Below are 24,938 nucleotides of genomic sequence, written 5' to 3'. Positions count from 1 at the left end.
AATAGAGGAGAGATACTGGGAGGCAAGAGAGAAAGATGAGTTAGAAAGAAACTTGCTACCAGGGGGTAGGGAGGTAGTGATTTACACAGAGTGGTACCAGTGGCCGAAGGAAACATGAGCCCCCTCCCAACCCCCTGCACTGTACATAGACGGGTCCCTCCAGACTCACTCAGGAGCTCTCAGGCCTCAGAGCGGTGCTGAGGAGGGCCCCTGGAGCTCGGGCCCCCCTGCTCCGCAGGGGCTGCGGGCCTTTGTTATGCCACGGAGTGGTACAAGGTTATGAAAGAGAGGCTGAGAGTGGTGAGGTAAACAGGTGGGATAGAGCAAGAGGTGGCAGGCACAAAGGAATTGAGAGACAGGTAGGGTGTGATAGAAATAAAGAGAGAGGACTAAGACAAAAGAGGTGATGTGGAGTGAGAAAAGGAGATAACACAAGAAGACTATTTATTGACTTACTTACAAGTCTCTGCCTGAAGGTGAAGGGGTAACAGCACAATGTCCAGCTGTCAATTTGAAAAAAAAACATCTGTTTTTTATTGGCACCTGAAGATTTCCTGAGTTTACTGATCACTTTACAAGGGAGGACCTTGGAAGGTGGGATGCCTGGGCAGTTGCCCTCATGCCTCATGCCTTATAATGGCCCTGCCTAGTTCTTGAGGCCCAGAGGCACCCATGCAGGAAGTATGGTTGCCTACTCCAGTGTGTGGCGCCAGCACTCAGTTTGCCCGCAAGGCTGAAAACGCATTAAGGCAACTTAGGCAGTTACCTAACGCTCTCTTGGGTGGGGGTCCTAGATCGCCTTATGCAAACCTTTACCCTAATGCTCTTAATAGAGTATCCTCATTTAGAAAAGCAGCTTGACCGTATGTTGGGGACTATATGAGCGGACCAAATGACTCTTTGAGGTGAGTGGACCGTGTCTATTACCAACCTTGTCTTCATGACCACAAAGCCCTGCCCTGCTCTGTGCCCAATGCTGGCCTGAAGTTTACCAGGGATTATAGCTTGATTGTGGTGGTTAAGGCCTTAAGTAGGGCAGGTCGTGACGGTGCTCAGTACCGGTAGTTCTAAAAAGGAGGAGCTGAGATGAGTCTCTACGGACTTTCCATTTTATCCCTCAGAATGAAAAAAAATCTTAGCTGGGCAGCCAAGGCAGCCTTCGCTGGCCTTTGATTTAACTTCGAAGAAACTCGTTATAGTTATTTCAATCTCATCATTTCAGAATTGAAGCATTTTCAATACTTTATGCAACAAAGTCATTGCTGTTACTTATTTCGCTTAACAAGCACTGACAAATCAATAGTCCTGGCTTGTTTTAGGTGTGATGTCAGTTGTGTTGTAAATACCAGTCCGGTGGCACCTTATGCTAATCTCAGATTATTATCATACATGATTAAGTCACGCCCTTAATTACATAGGCCACACCCTTTTGAGAGAACCCCCTCCACTTCCCCAGTTTTTTCATCCCACTTCAAGCTGTGGTGGTGGTGGTGTCCGCAGAGCACATTTGGCCACGTGAGGGTGATGTTTGCAGCGGTTTGCTAGCCTCAGCCGCACCCTGTGCGTCCTTCAGCTAGCCGCGCTGAAAGACAGCCAGGGGAAGTAGGGCTGGCTTAGACGGCTTGACGCCCCTCTGTGCAGGGCAGCGCTGGAAGTAGATCACGATTTACTCAGTGGCGAAGGAGCGTCTCCCCCCGGCTAAGAGCCAGGAGCTGTAAAATAAATTGATATTTAATTATCGTTTTATTTTACAGCTGCTAGTTCAGCCAGCAGCATGTGCAGGAAGGGGTGGGGCTGGGCCACAGGAGGGGGCGGGGGGGAAGGAGAGGGAAGAAGAGAGAGCGCACCTAAGTGCACATCTGGGCTGGAGAAACTGCAAAGACGCCAGGGTGGTGTCTGAGAGGCAGTCCATGCCACTCAGACCAGTCCTGACACTGCTTTCATGTTAGGTTTAGCATGAAAGCAGCTCCAGGATTGCTGGGGAGCCTGTGCTGGGGTCCCATTTAAATGCTGGGACACTAGAAGAAAAGAGGAGTGCGAGGCAGGCGTCGTCCGTGAAGGTAAGTTTTATTTTTTTTATTTTTCAATAATATTATTTTGTATTCCCTTCCTGTCTCCACCCACCTCCCCCCAAACAATCCCGCCCGCCCCTCCCCTTGAGATTTGCAGTGGCCACCACTGGGTTTACCCCAGCAAACCATAAATTTGAGTCAAGTACTGGAGGCAGAAAGGAGGCATAATCACCAGAAGCGGTCATGAAAAGCAGCATTATGAGCAGACAACCAATCTATCATTTAATTTTTTTAAACGGACCCCAAATAAATTGACAATAAGGATAAAATACAGAGGTTTGCAATATTTTGTATTTTTTCACAAAATTTCACGAAAACGATACGAAATTACAGAAAGTTTTCGTGCAAGGCGAAACTTCAAGTTAAAAACTTACATGACATATTGACAAGAGATTTGGGGAAGCAGAACATATTTTTCTGCAAGACATTTTCTGCTCAAACCCGTCTCCCACAAAGCAAAAATTTTAAGTGAATTTGCATAATGTGAAATGTGAATTCAGTGCAACGCGAATTTCGCGATCTTAATTACAATTCTGTCAAATCGCAGCACAAATGTAATAGTGAACCTGTCCTGGCATACTTCATTGGTCACAAACAGTATGCATGTTAAGAACTCTTACTAGGCTAGGGCACCGGCTGCTGATGCCTTGTGTATTCAGCAACTTTTGGAGTTTAATATATGCAAACTACCTCTAATGTTAATGCAGGAGAAGGATGCCGGAAAAATATGCATGCAGTCTTGTGACAGGTTTGACTCATCATAAAATAGCATAGAAGGTTAATGCACATGCTGCAAAGAAAGGTGTGTATCGAGCTATTCCCATTTTTCGATCATATCCAAGACAGCTCTGTGCAGGGAATTCTATATAAATGTGTATTAATGTAATTACACAGTAGACTATTAGGTTTTAGCGTAATTACACTATATATATCTATACCCGACATTCTTACTAGGCACATACATACAGACCTACACCTCTTTCACAGAAAACTCGAGAACGTCAAAAAATCCCTTCCAAATCTCAGTTTACAACTTGGGCACTTGTGGAGTGACATGCTGGGTGTTTTGTTCGCTCTGAGAGGCGTTCTTCGGAGTCAGCAGTCAGGTGTTACATTCCAGTAGTGATGTTTTGACCCCCAGCTCCTCCAGCCAGGGCAAGGCTTGGACAAGGGGTGCTGATAATTGTCCTTTAAGAAATCTCATTATGCTGAGTCCTGATGTAAAAATGGAAGCGTTTGCTTCCCCCCCCGCAGGCTGCGGCTCCTCACACAAAGCACACCTCAAGTGCAAACACCACTGTCTGCACGCAGGCGCCGGAGACCGCAAACTGCACTTCTGCACAGGCAGTAGGATTTACTAAGGCCTTGCCAGATCTGGCTCAGGGATAGCTGGGAGCCCCTCTATTCCAGAGCTGGTGGAAGGGCTTCCCCCACTGTGTGAGAGGCTTCCAGGCACCAGGCTTGTATTGCAACTGTTACAAGGACTGAGTCTTTGGGAACCTGGACCGCTGGGCCTACAGCTGGTCCTAAATAAAGATGTCCATCACACCTCCCAGATAGGTCACAATAAATTACGCACTCTGTCCTCTGTCATAGGCTCTGACGTATATCCTCTCTCAATCCTGAATTTATTCACCATCCCACACAGCACTCACTCCTCTGTGAACCCGCCAGAATTCCTCCCGATCACCACCACCAACCAAATCGCACCCCTCACAAGCACGCCTCAGGCCCTACTAGATTTTCTATTGTGTTATATATCCCAGCACTCACTCCTCTGAGGTCACTGACAGATCTCCCCCACTCTCATCCTACGCCAATACTCACTCCTCTGAGGTCACTGCTAGAGCTCCTGTAGTCTCATCCCACACTAGCGCTCACTCCTCTGAGGTCAATGCCAGAGCTCCCCAGGCCTTATCCAGTGCCAGATCTCACTGAGGTCTCTGCCAGAGCCCCACCAACTCTCATCACACACTAGAACTCACTCCACGCTGTTGGCTGTTACCAATAGTCTATTTCCAGTTTATAGTTCTTCCCTTCCAACATCAAATTTCACAGGCACTACCGACCCCTTGTGCCCAATCTCTCAATGTACCTTTCCGTTCCTCCCCCGATCGAAGCGTGGCCCCTGGCTGTTCAGAAGTAAAGTCTTTCTGCCGAGTTCCCTGGAGCCTGTGGCTCTTAAGCTTACAGCAGGCCCTATCAGAGCCGTAGTGCTGCCCCCCATCACCCCTTGTGATAGATAGATAGATAGATAGATAGATAGATAGATAGATAGATAGATAGATAGATAGATAGATAGATAGATAGATAGATAGATAGATAGATAGATAGATAGATAGATAGATAGATTCGGTGTGTTCACTAAATAGTGGGTATCATTTTTAGGTCGCAGCCTACCAGACAGTGCAGCTGTCTGGTTTGCCAAGACGTCTTGTGGACAGTCAGAAATCTGGCCTAAGAATGCATTCTACCTGTTGCTTGCCGTTGGCTTTATGACTTGTAACTTACATTTTCTTGTTTTCTATTTGTTATCTTTATTTGTTTTTGGTTGTCCAACTTGAGTTCGTGCCTTCCCTTGCCCAAACCTTATTTATAGCATCCTTCTGAGTGCTCCCTGCCTTTGAACAGGCCTGTATATTTTGTCTCGTCACATTTGCTGCGCATTCAAAGACCCAGGTCAGATGTCAGGCAGTGTCTTCCAAGGGCGCTTGTTTACTTTCCTTTCTGTGACTTTAAAGCGAGAGAATTTATGTGACAATCTTGCTGAATACTGGGGTTAAGAAAGAGTATTTTTCTAGCACACACATGAACTGTGTATGTATTTCAGAATATATCGGAATTAAGAACACAAATTGAACACATTTTTATTATTTCTGAAGTGTGTTGGAAACAAATACTTTATTATGATCAAAACAAATCAGTACACTAGGTGATGCAATTTCCAGACATTTTCGTCTGTGCACTGTATAGTTTTATTAGTAAAACTGTATGTTTGTGCAAATAATGGTCATTTTAATTCAAAAGGTGTTGTCTGTAATGGCAGTGTGCTACCACATCATGCATACTCCACTCTACGCCACTCCACTCTACTCTCCACCACTGCATAACTCTATGCCACTCTACGCAACTGCACTCTACCCTGCACCACTCTTCTCTACGCCACTTCACTCTACTCTGAAACAACCTACGCTGTGCCACTGCAGTCTGTGCCACTCTAATCCACTCTGTGCCACTGCACTCTACACCACTCTACTCTTAACCACTGCACTCTATGCCAATGCACTCTACACAGGTGCACTCTGTCACTGCACTCTACTATGCATCACTGCACTCTACACCACTGCTCTCTATCCTACTCTACTCCACTGTACACCACTGCACTCTGACACTCTACTTTGCAACTCTGAACTCTCCACCACTGAGCTCTACCCCACTCTACTCTGCACTACTCCACTCTATGCTAATCCACTCTGTGTCACTGCACTCTACGGCACTATATTCTACACCACTTTGTGCTACTCTACTTTGCACCACTCTACACCACTGCACTCTATGCCACTTGACTCTACACTGCACTCAAGGGCACTGCACTCTATGCCACTCATCTCTACGCCCCTGCCCTCTGCATCACTAAACTCTATGTCACTCTACTCTACAGTATGTCACTGCACTTTATGCCACTCTACACTGCACCACCCTCCTCAGCACAACTCTACTCTGCGCCATTCTACTCTGCACCAGTCCACTCTGCACCACTTCATTCTGCACTGCTGCACTCTACAATGCACCACTCTAATCTACAACACTGCATCTTACAACGCTGAATTAAATGACTGCACTGACTGCCACTGCACTCTCTGTCACTATTCTCTGCAACACTCTGCACCAATGCACTCTACACCAGTCTACCCTACTCTATGCCAATCCATTGTATGCCACTCTACACGATTCCACACTATGCCACTCCAATACACAACACTCTGTGGCACTCAACTCTACAACACTCTACTCTACTCTTCGCCATTCCACTCTATGACACTCACACCACTCTCTACAACACTCTACTCTACTCTTCGCCATTCCACTCTATGACACTCATACCACTCTCTACAACACTCTACTCTACTCTTCGCCATTCCACTCTATGACACTCATACCACTCTCTACAACACTCTACTCTACTCTTCGCCATTCCACTCTATGACACTCATACCACTCTCTACAACAATCTACTCCACTCGTCGCCATTCCATACAACACTCTACTCTACTCTTCGCCATTCCACTCTATGACACTCATACCACTCTCTACAACATTCTACTCCACTCTTCGCCATGCCACTCTATGACACTCACGCCACTATCTACAACATTCTACTCCACTCTTTGCCATTCCGCTCTATGACACTCACGCCACTCTCCTCTACGTCACTTTAGCCATGCTGAACAGCAGCCACACTGGTGAACAACACTGCTAAAACCCGTCTCCAAAGTCAATAGCTCTTTCATAGGCGAGACAAGACAATAGCTCTTGCATAGGCGAGACCTATTGGCTTTGCATCCATTGTATCCCCGGGTTCAGCATGGCAATCGTGTGCAATATAATGTGCACACGGTAACACTATGAAGTGACAGAAACAAATCACCAGGGCGAATCTCACTTTTGTAAGACGCATTATGCGCATTCCTGCTCTCAGATGCAACATAACTATAGGTGGAAATACGATTTTGGCATGAACAATTCGCTTTTCACACAGTTCCTCTCACTATGTTTTTTTCTGTTTGGTTCTGGTGGTATTGTATTCTATCGGAAATGTGTTTAAATGCGCTCACCCCCAACCCTCCTCCCCCCGCCCCCCACCCACGAGGAGTCAAGGCGCAGATTGACGTCTGAACATTGATTGGTCGCTAACGGGTTTCTGTGCTCATGTGTTTGTTTACTTTCAAAACACGAGGGAAATAGACATCGTTCATAACACAGGTTTACTCATAAACACGATGGGCGCCCTAGGTCAGCTCAGAGGCACACGCACATGCCCCAGTACAGCTTCTAATGCCAGGAACCACCATCAATGCTGAAAGCAGCGATGCCCAAGTTCAACCGCATAGCCACCCTGCAGGCCATGTGCATCCGTAGGTCTCAAATGCCACCTTCAGATGCCAGGGTGAACTGATACCCACGTTGTTTTGTTATTGTTTTTGATATAGCTGCTTTAATTGCACTGTGTTGTTATTGTGTTCTGATCAAGAGTAGCGTCCTGTGCTGTGTGCTTGTGATTTGCTGTTCTTGTTTATTGTCTTTCAATTTGGCATGCCGTGTATTGAGCGGATTTGTGTTATTCGGTTGTTTTTGCTTTACAATATTTTGTTGTTTTCAGTGACATTAATACTCCATTATTGTCACAGAAAACAACAATCATTTACTAAGGTATAGATGGCCACTGCTACAGATCTGCCGTTTTTATATGATGCCAACCAAAGGCGGTAACACATCACTGCTTCATATCTACCAATTTATATGATGCCAACCAAAGGCGGTAACACACCCCAGCTACACACCTGCCACTTTATATGATGCCAACCAAAGGTGGTAACACACCCCAGCTACACACCTGCCACTTTATATGATGCCAACCAAAGGTGGTAACACACCCCAGCTACACACCTACCACTTTATATGATACCAGTCAAAGGTGGTAACACACTCCTGCTACACACCTGCCACTTTATATGATGCCAGCCAAAGGCGGTGGCACACCAGTGCAACAGATCTAACAATTTATATGATTCCCTTCAAAGATGGTAAGACACCACCGCTGCAGTTCCACCACTTTACATGATGCCACTCGAAGTTGGTAAAACACGACTGCTACAGACTACATCGCTATATGACGCCAGTGGAAGGTGGTAACACGCCGTTTCTACAGCTGTAAAACTTTATATGATGCCAACCAAAGGCGGTAACGCACCACTGCTACAGATGTATCTCGCTATATGGTGCTAAACAGATAAAATGCAGGTGACTAACCAAGCCTTAAAAATCACTTAAGAGGCACCCTTTATCCGACTGGCATAATGTCTCCTCAAATCAGGGTGGTTCATCGTAGGTCCAGGAGGGCTGGACGCAACTTAGTTTTATATGAGATGAATGTACTTACAGCGAATTTAACTAGAACCCATTTACATGGGGGGTTTCCTGAAAAGACTGAAAGAGCACCCCCAGCTGCGCTGGGCGCCCCATATTTACAAGGAAGCTCGCGAGGGTGAGGCGGGGGGAGAGGAAGGCTTCCCTGGCAGCCAGGCGGTTCCTCTCCAGGTGGTTCTGCCCCTCCCGCTCGCTGGCACCGCTCGCCCTGGGCGTGTGTCCTCGCTTTTCAAACACAAAGCCAGTTCTGTGTGTTTCCATATCACTCCTGTGAGGTGCACAGAGGCCAACGCCTAGAAGCAGGCCGTGTCACTGCCCTCACCCTGGCATTGATTACACCCAGCGCTGGTACCCTCTGCTGAGGGCACTCACGATCCATGTATCCATCAGTGGGAATCATTTTCAGAAGCTGCTCAGCCTGGGCGGTCAAATGCGGAGCATACAGAAAACAGACTCATGTATTGCGTTTATTTCAGCTGCGAGTCTGTCTACCAAATCTGCATTATATATTGAATTTTCGAATTCTGTACCAGGTATTGCATTTTAGGTTTGTAGAGAGCGCTGCGCCATGGACGCGACTGTAAAGCTACACAAAGAATAAAGTAATGTACACAGGACAGAACAGCGTCTGTACGTGTCTGTAGTTGCATCAGCGATGTAGATAGGCACGTGCACAGATGCACACGATAAGTATTTACAGGTGCACGTTTATATGGGCGAATGAAGAGAGGCGCACGGCCCTTTGGAAGCGCTATGTAAAGCTCAGCCCGATGAAATAGCGTACACACGTGTAGTACACGCATCGGTACTGGTCTGGACAGGACCTGTAGACATTTACATGTGCAAACGTTCACAATAACGAGCTTACTGGACACGTACAGGTAGAGGTTTATATGTATAAATGTACTAATGTACATTCACACATTACTAAGGAGAGTTCTTCGGGTACATCTTTACAGCTTGCATATACTAGTGCTTATGTATATGCATGAGACATGCGTACGTCGGTATACAGGGACATATGCACCGGTACTTGGATGCAGAACTGCACACATACAGGGGCACTTCGCAGGACCATATGCACGCTGGCGGCAGAGCTTATGTGCATATGTACATGTACCTTTGTTCAGGTTCTTATGCTATGTATGGGTGCATATGTACGTACGCACAGGCCACAGAGTCGCCCAGTAGAACGTATATTAGCACAAGTTCATATATACGTCTGCTCACATGCACAGGAGCATAGGACAGCATAAATACGTAGCGGTACATAGTCATGGAACTCTACAGGTGTTTGTCCTTAGGTTACACGTTCAGGAAAATAGATACAGACCTGGACATGACCATAACTACAGATGCTCTTGATTCAAATGTACATATGCTCAAATACTTGTTTGCGTACATACGTGTGCATAGGTGCGCAGATGACGATCCCATGTACAGGTACACGTAATTTAAATTCACATACGCTCAGGTACTTATGTGCACAGGTACATTGGTGCCGTTCACGGTGCCCGTGTACAGGTACACTTGATTATAAATGTACATATGCTCTCAAGTACTTGTGTGCATACATACATGTGCATAGATGCGGTTGACGGTGCCCATGTACAGCTACACGTGACTGAAAAGCGCATTTGCCCAGGTACTTATGTGCATACTTCATGTACATATGAACAGGTGACGGTGCCCATGTGCAGATACGTTTGCACAGGTTCAGATATGCAAGTAAATATACACATGCATGTACTCATGCACTTAGATAAAGACCTATGCTGGTAAAGGTGCGTATCGTATGTACAGGTACATGGGTACAGGCTCATGGGTACAGTAGCTGAGGTACATAGGCACATATATGTACCGACGGACACGGCCTTTGCCGGACTAGAGCGCCCTGGGCGAAAAGTATTGTCGCGCCCTCGCTGCTGCTGGTACATAAAGTGAAGCAGCGGGTGGGGGGAGGGGTAGTTGTTCGTATTCACCAGTCAGTCCCTGGCTCGTTAAGTCAGAGCGGTAACTGCAGTGCTTAATTTGTACGTAGAAACGTGCAGTACTCTGAGACACGCGGCTGCTGTGCTTAAACGTGCGAGCTTAGAATACTGAGGCGGCGTAACCAGGAAGCCATTAAAGGCCTCTTCAATTCATTTACAGCCACTTCCTGCCCCTCCAGCTCACTCTTACAGCTTGCCCCCTTGTTGACGCTTTTTCGTTCGTCTCTTCCTCGTATTTCCCATATGTGTATTTTGCTCGCAGTAAATGCTCAAGAGAGAAAAATACGTACGGGCCCTCAAAAATAAGTCGCGATACCCCGCACCGGGAACCACCAGCTCAAATTAAGCACTGGGTGACTGGCTTCTCAGCACAAATACATCTCACATCTTATGTGCATCATCCAGTTTAGCTGCGTTGGGGCGCGTGGGCGGGGAGAGGGGGTAGTGTGCTGTGGGGCAACAGGGGGTGAGACGGGGTGGGAGGGTAAGAGTACAGCTGATGGGGTGTTAAAAACGCCGCATGCGGCACCTCGAAAAGATTAAAAGCACTGCGAATGAATAATTGGAGCCAACTAACAGGGCGCTACTGCTTCGCTAAAGCAGATAGCGTCGTGCGTCCCGCTGAAGGTTGGCACCCCGGGCCTGGGCCCAGCTCGCCCATTTTATAAACCACGACTGTGCACTGGAACATATTTACATGATTACTTAAACCAGAGCACGTCTCCCTTTCTGCATATGTTCATATGTGCAGGCACATTGCACACGATACATTTGAAGCAGTACACAGGCAAAGAGCTGGACACATATCTGTGCCAAGACAACATAGAGGTGTCATCACCCTGGGCACATTGAATTCTGGAAGATGACATACCAAGTCAGTCCAGTCGGTATTTCCATATATTGGTAATTTGTAGGCTAAAATTACCGGGTGTGTGCATGGTCTGTTCCACCCACTGAGCAAGTTGAGAATGAAATAGTAAACTGCTGGAGACACAAATATCTAATAAAATATATATGTATGCCATGTTTTGGATGGACTTTTCATTGCACTCCTGCGAAAGCTTTGCTGTGAAAAATCGTAAATGAACCTGCAAGAGGAAGGAGAATTGTCATTTTTGGTTGGAAATGACGTGAAGCCCACGAAAGATGAAAGGCTGGGTCAGCTCTGCCGGTTAAACAAGGGCATATCTCTCGAGCAGGGTCTCGGCTCCAGTGAGCTGTAGCACGTTTTTAGTGAAAGGAGGTGAAGTTGTGCGGTATAAATGACTACCACAGAGGAATATGTGCTGTTTTTAAATGGCTCAGGTCCTTCCATAGCGCTGCAAGGCGCCGTTCACCCCCTCCCGAAAAAGGTGTGCGCGCTCGCCAGGAAGGGCAGGCCCGGGGAGGCTTGTGGCGGACCTGGTACACCCACCGCCTAGTGCTCAGCCCTCAATTGTACAGGTGGACGAGCGGGGCCCGCTGCCAAATTCTTTCGGTACAGAGGGAGTGGTGGGAGTAAATTCTTCAAACTAACCGCTCCTAAAAAAGGCTTAGCTTCCCTCACACACATCAGTGACAACCCGGGGATAGTCGAGGCGCCCTTCGGCTACGTTACAGACGCGTGTTTTCCACACGAGGCAGCCTGTGTCGCGGTTCAGTCCCCTGTCCTTGCACCGCCGGGGGAGGAGAGGCGAGGACGCGCCCGGAAGCAGAGGCTGGTAGGCGCTCTTTGTAGGCGCGCTGTCTGGGATGAGGCAGGAGGCAGGGCGGTGTGCAGACTGGGAGCTCGGGGGACACTTTTCACATTAAAAGCCTTTTTGAGTCAACGAGAAGCTGCTCAACCAACCCAGCTCTCTGTAATCCTGCTCTAGGCGCAGGTAAACTGCAAACCCCTTTACAGCAATGTCTGTGCGTTCTGAGGTAACCGGTCTGTAGTGCAGTGCAGGGCCACTAAGCAGCGCCTTGAAGCCCGTCGCCGAACGCTTTGGTGAAAATTCCAGTTTACAAGTTAGAACTCGTGTTTACTGTCTTTAGTAGGGATTTTTTGTCAGTTGTAGTCTCTGGCTTATGTTTTTCACCTTGTGGAACAAATAGTGAAATGTCCGAAAAGCCACGTATAGTGAAAGGTGTTTGTGGAAACAATTTGTTACTGGTAGATTCAAACAGGGACATTTCTACACTATATGGAGACTTATATAGCAATTCACTGCCCAAAAACATCTCTAGGCACTTTTAGGCTGTACAGAAGGTTTAGGGTGGACACATTCACAGGCTGTCTGACATTTTGTCAATTGGACTATCGCTGTATATGTAACTTGAGTTCATTACATGGACGTCATTAGATGGGGCGTCATTTACCTATCCCTCCACATTATCTCGTTTCTAAATTTGAAAGCTACATGTGGCATTATGAACTATGCACAATAAAGTTGAGAGTGCTCAATGATATTATGGGAAGTCATTAGTCCCATTAAATTCAAGGAAGGATCTGATCTGGTTTACTTGTGCTCAGTAGCCTTATAAACCCTTAATATTTATAAAAGTACTACATCTATGTTAATATCTGCGAATATCATTTTATGTTATGAAGAAGGTGGACTGCAACAAGACTTATGTCCACCGAAACATGTTGCAATGTTTTTTAATTGTTCACTGCTGGAAAACTGAGCATTACTTTGTAAGACACAATCCTGTAATTTTGGACACTGGACTAAGGATGTAACAGGAATACAAATGTTTTTAACTTTTGTATTTTTACATTTGTGGGTAGGTTCACATTTTTGCTAATTAAAAATCAGTGCTATTAATAAATACTGAAATCTCTTTTTTCTGTTGTGTACTACAAATAATTTATGTTTAAGTTTTTTTTTGTACAGTTATTCAGGGTGTTTTTTGATTTATTGATTTGTTTATTGAGTTTTGGTCCTTCATGTGATTTCTTAAACCATGGGCTCTCCTACAATGCTCATTTTATGGGTTGCTGACTGGATCACATAAACAATGTTGTGTCAGCAGTATTAAAAGCTGTAGACCATATTGGGCAATTAATGGAAACACATTTGTTCTGGTGGTATTTGTAACTGTCACTGGTATTTCAAGTTGTCAGTAGTACATTGCACAGTTCATGAAGTTAGAAATCCCATTTAACATGTACTGTAGTTTAATTTGCTACCTTTACAGATAGTGTGGTGAGTACAGTTGCATCACCATTTACTGTACCTCATGATTCTTTTCCAGCTTTTATATGTTTTGAAAGAGGAAGAAAATGATGCACACCACTCAAGATGGTGATCTGCTCAGGATCACACTGTTGAGGTGAAGTGGGGGAAGCTAAACCTAGATAGCATGTCTCAAAGCTCCAGGATCACAAATTTAGTCACTATAAGTCGGTCCTGGAGAGCCGGGTCCATGCCAGGTTTTTAGCATATCCACATTTAGAAAAAAGATGTTTCAGAAATCTACATTTTTCTAAATGCGGATATGCCAAAAATCTGGCATGGACCCGGCGCTCCAGGACCGACTTTGCAGAACCCTGCCCTCCGTCCCACTGAGATAGGTATACTACATTGAAAGGTATGGAGGCCAGTGCAGACTTTACTATGGGGGCGGGTCACATTTTAAGTTGAGTAACCAATATTGTTTCATGACATAAGAAGGAGCTTTAGTTTGGATGATAAAATTGCACATTTTATCGAATCCTTAGAGGATGTGACTGAGTTAAAGTATAATCGGTTGCCGCTGCTGGGACAAACCTACAAAATAATTATTGGCCCAGAAAAAGAGAGAGGGGGAACATAACGGGTAGCTATGTAATACAGTCCAGTATTGCCATCAAGAAGTTCTTATGACATCATAAATTATGAGGTCAAGTAATGAATGGTTTGTAACTGTCACTAGAACAGTCAAATGGTAATACAGGACCATATTACACATATTGCCTGTTACATATTTTTGCTATTAACTTAGGCGAGGTACTTAACTTGAAAACGCTGTTTTCTGAGTACAGCTATTAATGGGCACTGACTAGAATTAGAATGTTTAGCTTTTATTTATATTTTATGGATACATTATGGATAAAACCATGAACAATGGTTAAGATCAGTCGGCTTACGTGATTCTGTGGCCAAAGCTCTTACTGCACAATTGTGGATGTACCACATTTGCACACAATTTACGAATTTCATGAAAATGTTCTTAGCTCAAATGAATAAAAATACCAGATAATGTGCAGTATAAATTGCTGTTTTTCTGCATAACTTGAATAAGCTTGCCACCAAATCTGTTATTCCATGCTGCACAATCCAATAGCCCTGACAATTGTTTGTCAGCTGTTACTTTGATGTTGGAGTCCATATTTCACAGTGAACTCTTAAGAAAGCCTTTATTATGTTGCTAATAACTTTAGCGCCGTTCGACACATCTTCACAAAACGTTCCAAAAAAGTGCTACTTTTTCTCTAGTTTGTGCATGGAAAGTTGTGGGGTGATCGGTCAAGCGGGGGCTGAAAAAGAGGGGGTTGCAAAACACAGGAGTCCCAGAACATGTTTTCCCCATTAATTTTTCCATAGAGCTGTTGGCACAGCTTCAGCCCAAATGACTGAACAGATTTACACCAAATTTGGCAGAAAGTTAGATATTGCTCCAGAAAGAGTTTTTTTAATGATTTGGTGTAAATTTGTTCAGTAGTTTTAGAGCAATTAATGCTAAAATAAATTGTATTTTTCACTTAAACTTTTCTGGGGGGCTACTGTACCCCTTACAGCCCCCTACAACACTTTTGTAAAGTGTTTGTGGTGCCCCACCCCCACCTTGGGGCACCACAACAACTATAGGATAATAATATAAAGATCGTACAGGGCATTGTAAGTGTGTAAGTGTTAGGAATCGCCTTTCATGTGTGATCTCTACTCCTTTAATGTTAGGTTGTTCCTCCGAGACCAAGTTAGAATAACTTTAGGTACACATCAGAGTGGTTTTACACAAGGGTAGTTTGTTTAGTTTTCCTTTTTTAAGTTAGTTTGCTAGGGCAAGGCATGAACTAGGTAAAGGCCTCCATGGTACTATACACCTTTCAGGTAACCCCTTCCTGTATTCTTACTAGTTCAGAAATGCGGAGAGGTGCGGCTGTATAAAAGATACAACCATACCTGAGGGCGGTGCTTCGTTTACTTACTGGTCACCATGAGAGAGGAGCCCGCCCCCATTTGGAACGCCTTCCAGAGGATGTCTTTGTTTTTTCCCCTTTGAAGGAATCTCTGTGCATCTTTAGTCCAGTTGTCAGAATAACGGCTTCCGATATTGCTATCTAGATTTCTGTACTCACGTGACTGGTAATGTTTGCTTGACTGGTTACTTTAATCTACAGCTCCCTCTTGGAGCATCATTTGTGGTAAATGTAATCTCAGATTCCTGCCCTCTCCTGCATTGGTTCTCAGTAAAGGTGATTATTGATATTTAGTGGCTGATACATTGCTACAAGCCCGCTTCTAGTTAAATGACAGTCATAGTCCCAACCTGGACATTGTATAACATTTCTTTGGATAATTAGTAAGAAGTATTACCGTTTGTAGTGTTCGACATGCCAGACTTTCAGAGTTTCATAGAAATTATTGTGAAGGAATTGGAACTGGCAGGAGTTTGTGTGGCGCTTTCATAGCTCCTTATGAGTGCCATATGGAATTTTATATTGCCATGATTGTATGTGGTGAAGAATGGAAACAACATAGCGACACAACTATAATTTGGTATTGTGTAGTTGCTCCCCTCCCGTGGAGGTGCTTTGCCTGAAAGGAGCCTGTACAAGATATTCTCTAAACTGCTACAGGTACTTCGCTTGTATAATAAGGTACATACATTTGGTAGGGAAGGTAGTGGGTTGTACAGATTATATTTTATTAGGAGGACACTTCAGGGCTAATACGCATATCTTTATTACAGGGGAACCATTAAATGCCTTTTTCTCCCAACCTCCCCTACAACCTAATTTCAAAGTGATTCCTTCACCGATCTACTTGAAGGCCAGGTGTCAACTCCATGAACCAGACAGAAGTCTTGATTTAAAAGTTCTCTCTTGTTTGTATCCTTTTCCCCTTTCCCTTGTTTCAACTTCACGACCAAGCTGTATCAGAGAGTGGGTCAGAAGTTGTTTTCATTGGGGCAGGGGGTAACTATCAATCGCTCTCACAGAGTCTGGACTATCCAGGTGAGTGATAATGACCTTGATAGTAAAACACATTTTCCCAAATGCAGTTCCCTGTAGGAAACTTATAAACAGCTAGAGTGAAAATGGCTGAATTAAATTATACCACATTTAGCAGAAAACATTTTACACAGAAAGCGTGATTTTTGTAATTTGGTGTAAATCAGTTCAGTAGCTTTCAAGAAATTACACAGGGAGATTGCTACACTATACGGAGACTTATAATCAAAATGTATAGATATCTAGAGGCACAGGAGTACCGCAGGACTGACAGATCACAAGATAATAATCTGTTTGGCTTCTGTCAACTTTAACAAATATTTTTGGCAGCCATTTTAAGACTCTGGGGCTCAAACCTATGTCTAAAAATGTCCTTGAAAAAAGAAATAACATGTAGGGGGCAGGGTAGGGATACCCTTAGCTAATAACCTCCTAGGCCTGGTGGGGAGGACCCAGAAGAAACCGAGTGGCTGTTTAAATCTCAAGCCCGTAACAAGCTGAGCTTTCATGTTGCTTCTGCCTGCCACTCTCATTCTACCCAGGATGTGGCGTTACAATTAGAGCTGCTGACTTTGGAACTGGGGAATCAGGTACAAGTCTCGGCACGGCCCAACAACATCTTGTGATTCTGGACAAATTACTTAATCTGTCTGTGCCTATAAAGGGAGAGGGTATGGCATAACAGCCTGAGCTGCCGTCTTTGGAGTTGGGGAACCTAGGTTTGAGTCTCAGTGATGGCTCGGTATCCTGTGGCTCTGGGCAAATCACTTAATCTCTCTGTACCTACAATGAAGTGCCTTGAGACTATCAGAGGCGATTTGCTGTATTTTACGAAACCTGGATTTAAGATTTATAAACATTGAATATGACCCTATGTAATGGTACTGGTGCTTGTGTAAAGCGCTCCAGTACATTAGGGTCTAGTTTGCATTATTAAAAAACTGCAGAACATGAACAAAGAAGTAAAAACAACACCTTAACTTAAGGAATGACAAACAACTACTCATTTACTGGCTGATTTGTACAAAGTGAAGCCAGATAACCTAGCTAAGTTGTGTCTGCCCTGCTTAAATTGTGTAATCATAGGCAAACATTTTATTTCACCAGAACTCCTTTTTCTTTATTATCACACATGAAAACACTTTCAAAGATGAAGATGAGTTCAGAATACAGGTTGCACAAAAACCTATTGTGTTTGATTTACTAGACTAGAATGTTGCTTTGTAATAATCTGGGCCATGTAAAGAGTTTAAATGACAACTATCTTGACTCTTAGTTCACTGATTGTACATGTTTAAAAACTATCACTTTTAATAAGTATTTCTCAGTGCAGCACTATAATGCGACATATTAAAGCTAAGGATTCCACATGTTAGAGAAATACATTTTTTTGAATTTTGAAGAGACTTTATTATGTTTTACATGGAGTTTGTGGTACGATTTGCATAGCAAACATTTTCAGGGCTTTTCTTGTGCACGGGCACTAAGACCGATTCAGACCCTTGGCTCGGCTCTCCCTGTTAATTTGTTGGCTCACTCACCTCTAGGAGTGGGCCAGGGACCGGTAGGTTGGCACATTTATATTTTTTTATTAAAAAATGAAGAGTATGCATGCATGTGCTCCCCTCCCCAAGCCAGATAATGGGCTATGGGCCCCAGTCCCCAGGGCCTGAAGTAATATTAATTTATTAGGGAGAGGGGGTTGTGGAGCCACTCTCCCTGATCCACATAATTGCCCCATAGACTGCATCCCCCGGGCCTGACCCATTCTTTCTTTATTTGGGGAGGGGTGCTTGGGGCTCCCCCACCGAACCACTTTATGACTCCAGGGACCCTATCCCCTGAGGCCCAATGGAACACAGTGTCCTGGTGACCTAAGTTGTCAGCTAGGAGGGAGAATAAATATATCTCCACAGGATTGCTCCCTTTCAGTGGGAGCAGAAATAAAAGCTACTCCCAGCCGGGCAACACCAAATACGTAAAGCTGGCTCTTGTCAGCACCCGCCATGAGTACTGGCTAGGGGCCTAGCAGAGGTGCAGGCGCCTCCCCCAGTGGTACCAACATTAGAGTAAAGTGTGGGTGTCCCGTGTGGGACCGGGACATCGACAATAGAAAACCATTAGAAAAAAAATCAATCTTTGGCTCCCGCCAGCCCACCAAGAAGGGTGCTGGCCAGGGAGCTGGCAGAGCCATGGGACCTTGGGCCTTCATTCGTGGCTCCAACAATATGAAATAGTGTAGGTGCTGTGGGTGGGACAGGGAAAAAAATAAAATAAGTTGTTTCCTTGCCGCTTTATTATTGAAGTAGGGAGGGCTTCCTCCCAGAATCACTCCATAACGCCCTGTGTGGGTTTTAAAAAAATGTAGTTGTTGTGGTGCCCCAAGGAGGAGCAGGGGGGCCAACAAATGATCATGAAAGTGTTGTGGGGGGCTGCAAGGAGCATAGCGCCCCCCATCCCTGGAATTAAAAAACCTCTGTAAGTCTCCTGGGTCAATGAATGCACAACCCCCGGACAGTTTAGCAGTGTTTTTCAAGTATTCTGAGCTTCAGCTCCATGCTCTTCAGCTAGAGTGTGGAGGCCTCTTGTGGTTGGTCCGAAGGCTCCATTTTGTCATATGGAAAGCATAAAAGACAGACTGAAACCCATGTTTATGGTTCTTTTCAATTAAAATGCTTCATTTTAAATACCTTTGTGCCAATTATTGTTATGCAGCATTTCCATAAAAGGAATACATTCAGATTGTGGTTATTTACAAATTATTGTGGTCACTTTTAGATAAAGCCTAGGTTTGTTTTATCTATTGATCTACTGACCCGCCCCCGGATCAAGACAATAACCCTACCTTTTATGCTTTTGTTTTCAGAATCTTTGACGAAGCCAATAGGTCTTTCTTAGTTAAAATGACACACCTTTATATTGACACTTTATGGTAAAAAAGTTCAGAAATTCATAGAAAAAAGTAAAGGTTAAGGTAAATTTGTAGTTAGGTACGTTGCTAATGTCTTACTTTAGATTTAAAATAAACCAGAAATTTATGGAAAAACATGAAGGTTAAAATGGCGTTATAGTCAGGTGAAAATGTAAGTTAAAATATAACATTTTAAAAGCAAAAACACACTGATATTCATCAGTTATATTTTACTGATCTAAACATAACTTGCAACCCCTACATGTAATGTTTATGACCCCTTATACTACATCACTCATGACATTTTCAATGGCATTTCTGACAACATCATCCATCATACTGCTTGTCACATTACATTATACGGCTGGATCATTTAAAAAAAAAGAGATCTCAGTAAAGAGGCCACTCCCTGAACACACTTGTTCTTCTACACATATCTCTCAGTGGAGAGGCCAGTCCCTCATCACACCCTACTGCCCACAGCCATCGCACCAAAAAGATGTCCTAGCTAAGAGACCAGTCTCTAACCACATCCTACTATGCACAACGGTTCCCCTGCACAAAGGTATGAGTAGACAGATCGGTCCCTTACTTCACCCTACTACAGACAGCCTTTATGTTGTGCAGAGGTCTTTACAGATGGTCCACTCCTTCCAAACTGTAAAGCCCCTTTAGGTGGGCAAGCCACTACAAAGCACAGCCTTCGCTCCGTGCACAGCTGTTCACAAAGAGTCCACTTCCTCCAGACATCCAAGCACATTAGGTGGCCAAGCCCCTACTATGCAGGCCTTCGCTGTGTGTAGCACTCTTCTCGCTTCCACCAGACACCCAAACTTCATTAACTCAAGCCGCTAATATACACAGTCTCCACCATGTGCTCAAGTCTTAACAGTGAGGCCACGCCCGCAAGACACCTAGGCCTCTTTAGGTCACCAAGCTCCTATTATGCTCAGGTGTTCCCTGTGCACAGCTTTTTTATGGAGAGCCCATTACTCTACCTACGGACTCCCAAACCCTGTAAAGTGGTGAGCCCTAAGCAAAGCCTTGTCCTGAAAAGAGCTGTTTACACAGAGATAGGACCCTTCACATATGTAAGTCATTAGGAGGCCAAGCATGTTGCAAAAGAAAATATTAAATAAATAAATACACATCTATCTATCTATCTATCCATATATATATATATATATATATATATTTGCATTTTTGCAGTTTCATGGTAAAAACTTTTTTTTTTTTTAATTGACTTATCTATCAACTCTTTGGCACACGTGTTAGGATTTCCCATTAGCTGAACTTTATTGCCTGAATTAAATGAATAGCTTTCCAATATCAGTAAAACACGTACAGCTCTCTGGGTTACTCTGTCGTGGATTCTGCCAAGGCTTTTTTTCTGTTTGCTATCTAATTAGGTGCGTTTTCCACTGCAGACCTTGTCATAATAGCAATACTTGTAATGCACCCAACGGCACCAGACTGTAGAACATCGTGGCACATCCTGTACAGGAATGCTCATCAAATAAAAAGTTTGGTTAACTTTGGAGATGACCCCAGCAATGGTTGAATAATGTGCTTGCACTTATCTACTCAACTGGGCCAATTAAGAAAGCTTTAGGATTGGACGTTTGAAAACTATTCCCTTTGGATTACACCCTAACTGACTTCTGATTTTTAGAAAGTCAAAAAAGCATCCTAGCATATTCCAGAAAATCAACAACAGTCATACATTTTCCGGAGTTTTCCATTGCCTAAAATTGACAAATCCCATTTTTGCATCAAGTGAAAAGTCTTAACGCATAAACGTATACGTGATACAAATGTGTTTAGCATGTGTTTGTTCAAAAGTACCACTCCATCCCACGCGAAAAAATAGTGTTATTCATACCCTCATTAATTAGAGGCAGTTTACTCCCCATTGTCAGTCTAGAAACACACATATTCCTACTTCGATAAACGCACAGGACTGAACTGGGACATCAAATCGACCAGGGCACCAAAAGAAAAGTGTCTCTCTTTAGCGATCAAGATAGCTAAAACAGTGGTAATGTCAGGGAAATCAACAGTAAAAACCGGCCTTCCTGGCTATACAACAGGTCACAGCTGCTAAAACAAGCATTTGCAATGCAATGGGTGTTGCGTTTGCTCGAGTTAAAGCTATTAGCGTTGTAAAATCCTAACCAGACTTTCTTGCCACATAAACTGAAAACGAAAAGTAAAACAGTTTTACATAACTAGCTGGACTTTTCTTGCTACATAAAGTGAAAATGAAAAGTAAAACAGTTTCACATAAGCGAGCCGACAGCCGCCATGAGCGCAAAGCAGACACACAAAAGGAGACAGAAGTTGCTTGCAGTGAAATGTATCGGCAAAAGTGCAATTATCCATGTAACCGGCAAAAGTGCAAATATCCGTGCAACAGGGTCGATGTCACGCAAACCCTCGACTAGTGCCCAGTGAGATCACGCTGCCTACGAAATAAAGAGAATAAGTAGTCCAGAAACCATACGGAAAACATGGGGCCTCGTATGTTTTCAGTAGTTGGCCGGTGCGCTCGAGGGGGGGGCTAAACACCGGAAAAGGCATGACTTTCACTAATGAAATCAAGCGAGTTTTAAAAGGCCAGCCCACCAACCAACCAAACTGATGGACATGACATGGACGTTGTTAAAAGCCCACAGAGAGATTACACCAGGGACAGAGCACTTTGCGATCGACCCTAAAAAGTCTCATTCAGTGAACTGTCAGACCAGCCCATCGGCCACTGCCTGATTGCCCTATATGCCCGTCTAACCCTGTTAACTTTGGAAATTTCATTTTCCAGTTTGCTTTCTGTGCTTCCTCAGTAAGTAAAACCTGCGCAGGATGATTGCGATTTGCACTACATACACGTTCCCATCCACACATCTGTCCTTGTATGTTAATTTACCTTTAAAATGCCCCAACAAAGGTAACTTCAATCCACAATAACCTTCGGGTTCAATATCTGGTAAACATAAATCACAGTTGCCCAACATTTCCCAGGTATTCTTGTCAATTATGGTATATGGAGAACAAGAATCAGCCCATCACATTGAACTCCTTCTCATTGATTTAAATAGTACACCTTGGAGGGTGATACCCTTCTTTAATCTCCCCGCCCCCCTGTCTTCATACACTGCCAACACTTCCATATTGTTGTTTTCCTCATCACTAGAGCATTTGTCACGGCATTCGTTGACTACATTTACCACACGTTTCTTTCCATTGCGATTGTCGGATTTGCAGACTTGAGAGAAATGTCCAATTTTCTTGCATTTGAAACATTTCCCCCTAAACGCTGGACACATCTCTGCATCAGCATTATGTCTTGTACCACCACATCTGTAACATGTTCTTTTATCACTTGAACCAGCTGTTTTGTTATTCTCTGTAAAATTATTTTTCTCTTTTTGCACCGCATTTACCTTGTCATGTTCACTTTTCTCATTATCTTGTTCCTCAATAAGTTCTTTAACATATCTTATAGTGTTTTCTATTCAACGTGCTATGTTTATTGTTTTCTGTAAAGAGGGGCCCTTCAATTCTAACAACCTTTCCTGAATTTTGGTATTGCTAGTCCTATTTATTAATTGATCTCTTATAATTTCTTCATGCAAGTCTTTAAACTTGTATGTAGAAGCCAATGTTCTTAATACTGATACATACTGTTCTACACTCTCACCTGGCAATTGAGATCTTGAAAACAACGTGTGCCTCTCCACTACAATACTGTTTGTTTCCAGAATTATCATCTAAGGCTTTCATAGTATTTTCATATTCATCAGCTACAGTTTCCTCTGACACCGACACATCATCCCCCTCACCATCCTGGTTAGATGTGGCTGTACGTGCCATGGGCAATGTTTTTAACACCTTTCTTCCTTCTATACCCAAATTGTGTTTGAGAAGAGCTAACTTACGGGATGCAACATACGCCTCCCCACCTATGGATTCTAGATAGGTCTCAAAAGACTCACGCCAATCCTCCCACAACATAACTGGAGTACCCAGAGTTTGTAAAAATTTCAGAGGTGCAATTATGGAGAACATATCCATTTCAGCAATGTGTTGAACACTATTAGTCTCACAACCAGTTAATTGAAATTCTAATCACAAAGTTTATTTTCCTAAAACAAATAACTAAAATAACCAAAGTGGTCACCATCATCCGGAACTACATGAGCGTGTAGTCATCTGGAAACTGATGAAATGTTGGTAACATTAATGTTAGTGTTGTCAACAGTTAAAAATACCAACATTCAATATTGACTTCAAATGAAAAATCACTGCTTGATCACCAGTATCTCATCCTCTGAAAACGTGAGATTTAAAACAAGTTGATCGTATTTCCTTAGTAGCATCCAGCCGTCCGTAAGTTTACTTCCTGGTTTGCTGTGTTCCCAAGCAACAGCCAATAAGAAACGATTGGCAGTGATTATGTCGTCAGCCAATCACAATGTTTTTATGACGGTGTGCGTATGATGTCTGCTTCCTCCTTGCGACTCTAGTCACACACACCTCGACCTCCTGAATAAACAGATTCACACACGTATCACACGCCCTAGCATTGAGCTCAATGTATGCGCAGCACACGTTTTCATTTAATAACGTACACTGCCTTGGCTTGTTGCTTCACAAGCAACACTCACAGTAGCTCAATACTTTGTTGGGGATTAATTTAAACAGAACTCAGTCACACGTGTACCATGCATCATGAACTCACCCCTATTACTGGGCCTCCTTAGACTTCCGGCTAATGTCCAATGAGTGTATCTTGAAACTAGGGGTTGTTCACCAAATTAAAACTGACAATCCAGTCCAACTCAACAGTGTTCTCAGCATCCCATCCTCATCGCCACTTTTAAGACGTCTGAACACAATTTGATGGAAGGAAATGCTTTAATAAGTTCCTCTGTAACAACCCCTGCCTGCATGCTTTTCTCTGGACCTACACTCTAGAATCCTACAGAGAAGCATCCAGTTGCTTAGATACAAAAAAAACGTGATGAATCTCCATAAAGAAAAGGGTTATAGTTGGTTAGGTCTGGCCTAGGGATAACTTGGGCCTCTTTTCCAGACCTCACGATTTCCAAAAATCATAATAAAAATATATATAAATGTTTGGTTTTTCAGGGATGGGGGATTCAGGGTAGTTTGTTTTTTTAGGGATGGGGTGGGGGGATCAGAGTAGTTCTGGTTTCTAGGGGTGGGGGTTCAGGGTGGTTCTGTTTTTAGGGGCAGGGTTGGGGTCGTGGTAGTTTTGTTTTGGGGTGGGGGGTCCGGGTGCTTTTGTTTTTGGGGTGGGGTAGTTTGTTTTTTGGGGGTGGGGGTGAGGGGTGAGGGGTAGATGGGTTTTTGTGGGTGAGGGGGTCAGTGCAGTTAGGTTTTTGGTGGTGGGGGTCGGGGTTCTTTTGTTTTTCGGGGTGGGGTAGTTTGGTTTTTGGGGGTGGGGTGATCAGGTAGTTTGGTATTTGGGGGTGGGGGATCGGGTAGTTTGTTTTTTGGAGGTGGGTGTGGGGGATCGGGGTAGTTAGGTTTTTGGGGGGTGGAGGGGTCGGAGTAGTTTTGTTCCTGGTGGTGGGGGGCTCGGGTAGTTTGGTTTTTAGGGTGTGGGGGGGATC

At 44.1% G+C, this 24,938-nt stretch overlaps 1 protein-coding gene across 1 annotated transcript in view; it reads left to right on the top strand.

The window, feature by feature from the left end:
- Positions 1-11,728: 11,728 nt before the first annotated feature.
- ZBTB7C (zinc finger and BTB domain containing 7C) overlaps positions 11,729-24,938 on the top strand; it is a 228,585-nt gene continuing 215,375 nt past the window's right edge. The window contains exon 1 of the mRNA XM_069219078.1: positions 11,729-11,910. The gene's annotated coding sequence lies outside the window, so the exon portion shown is untranslated. The remainder of the gene's footprint in view (positions 11,911-24,938) is intronic.

Source organism: Pleurodeles waltl, chromosome 1_1, assembly GCF_031143425.1.
Source record: "Pleurodeles waltl isolate 20211129_DDA chromosome 1_1, aPleWal1.hap1.20221129, whole genome shotgun sequence".
NCBI classification, from domain to species: domain Eukaryota; kingdom Metazoa; phylum Chordata; class Amphibia; order Caudata; family Salamandridae; genus Pleurodeles; species Pleurodeles waltl.
Note: the sequence above shows the minus strand (reverse complement) of the source record. Positions and strands in the feature narration are given on the sequence as shown.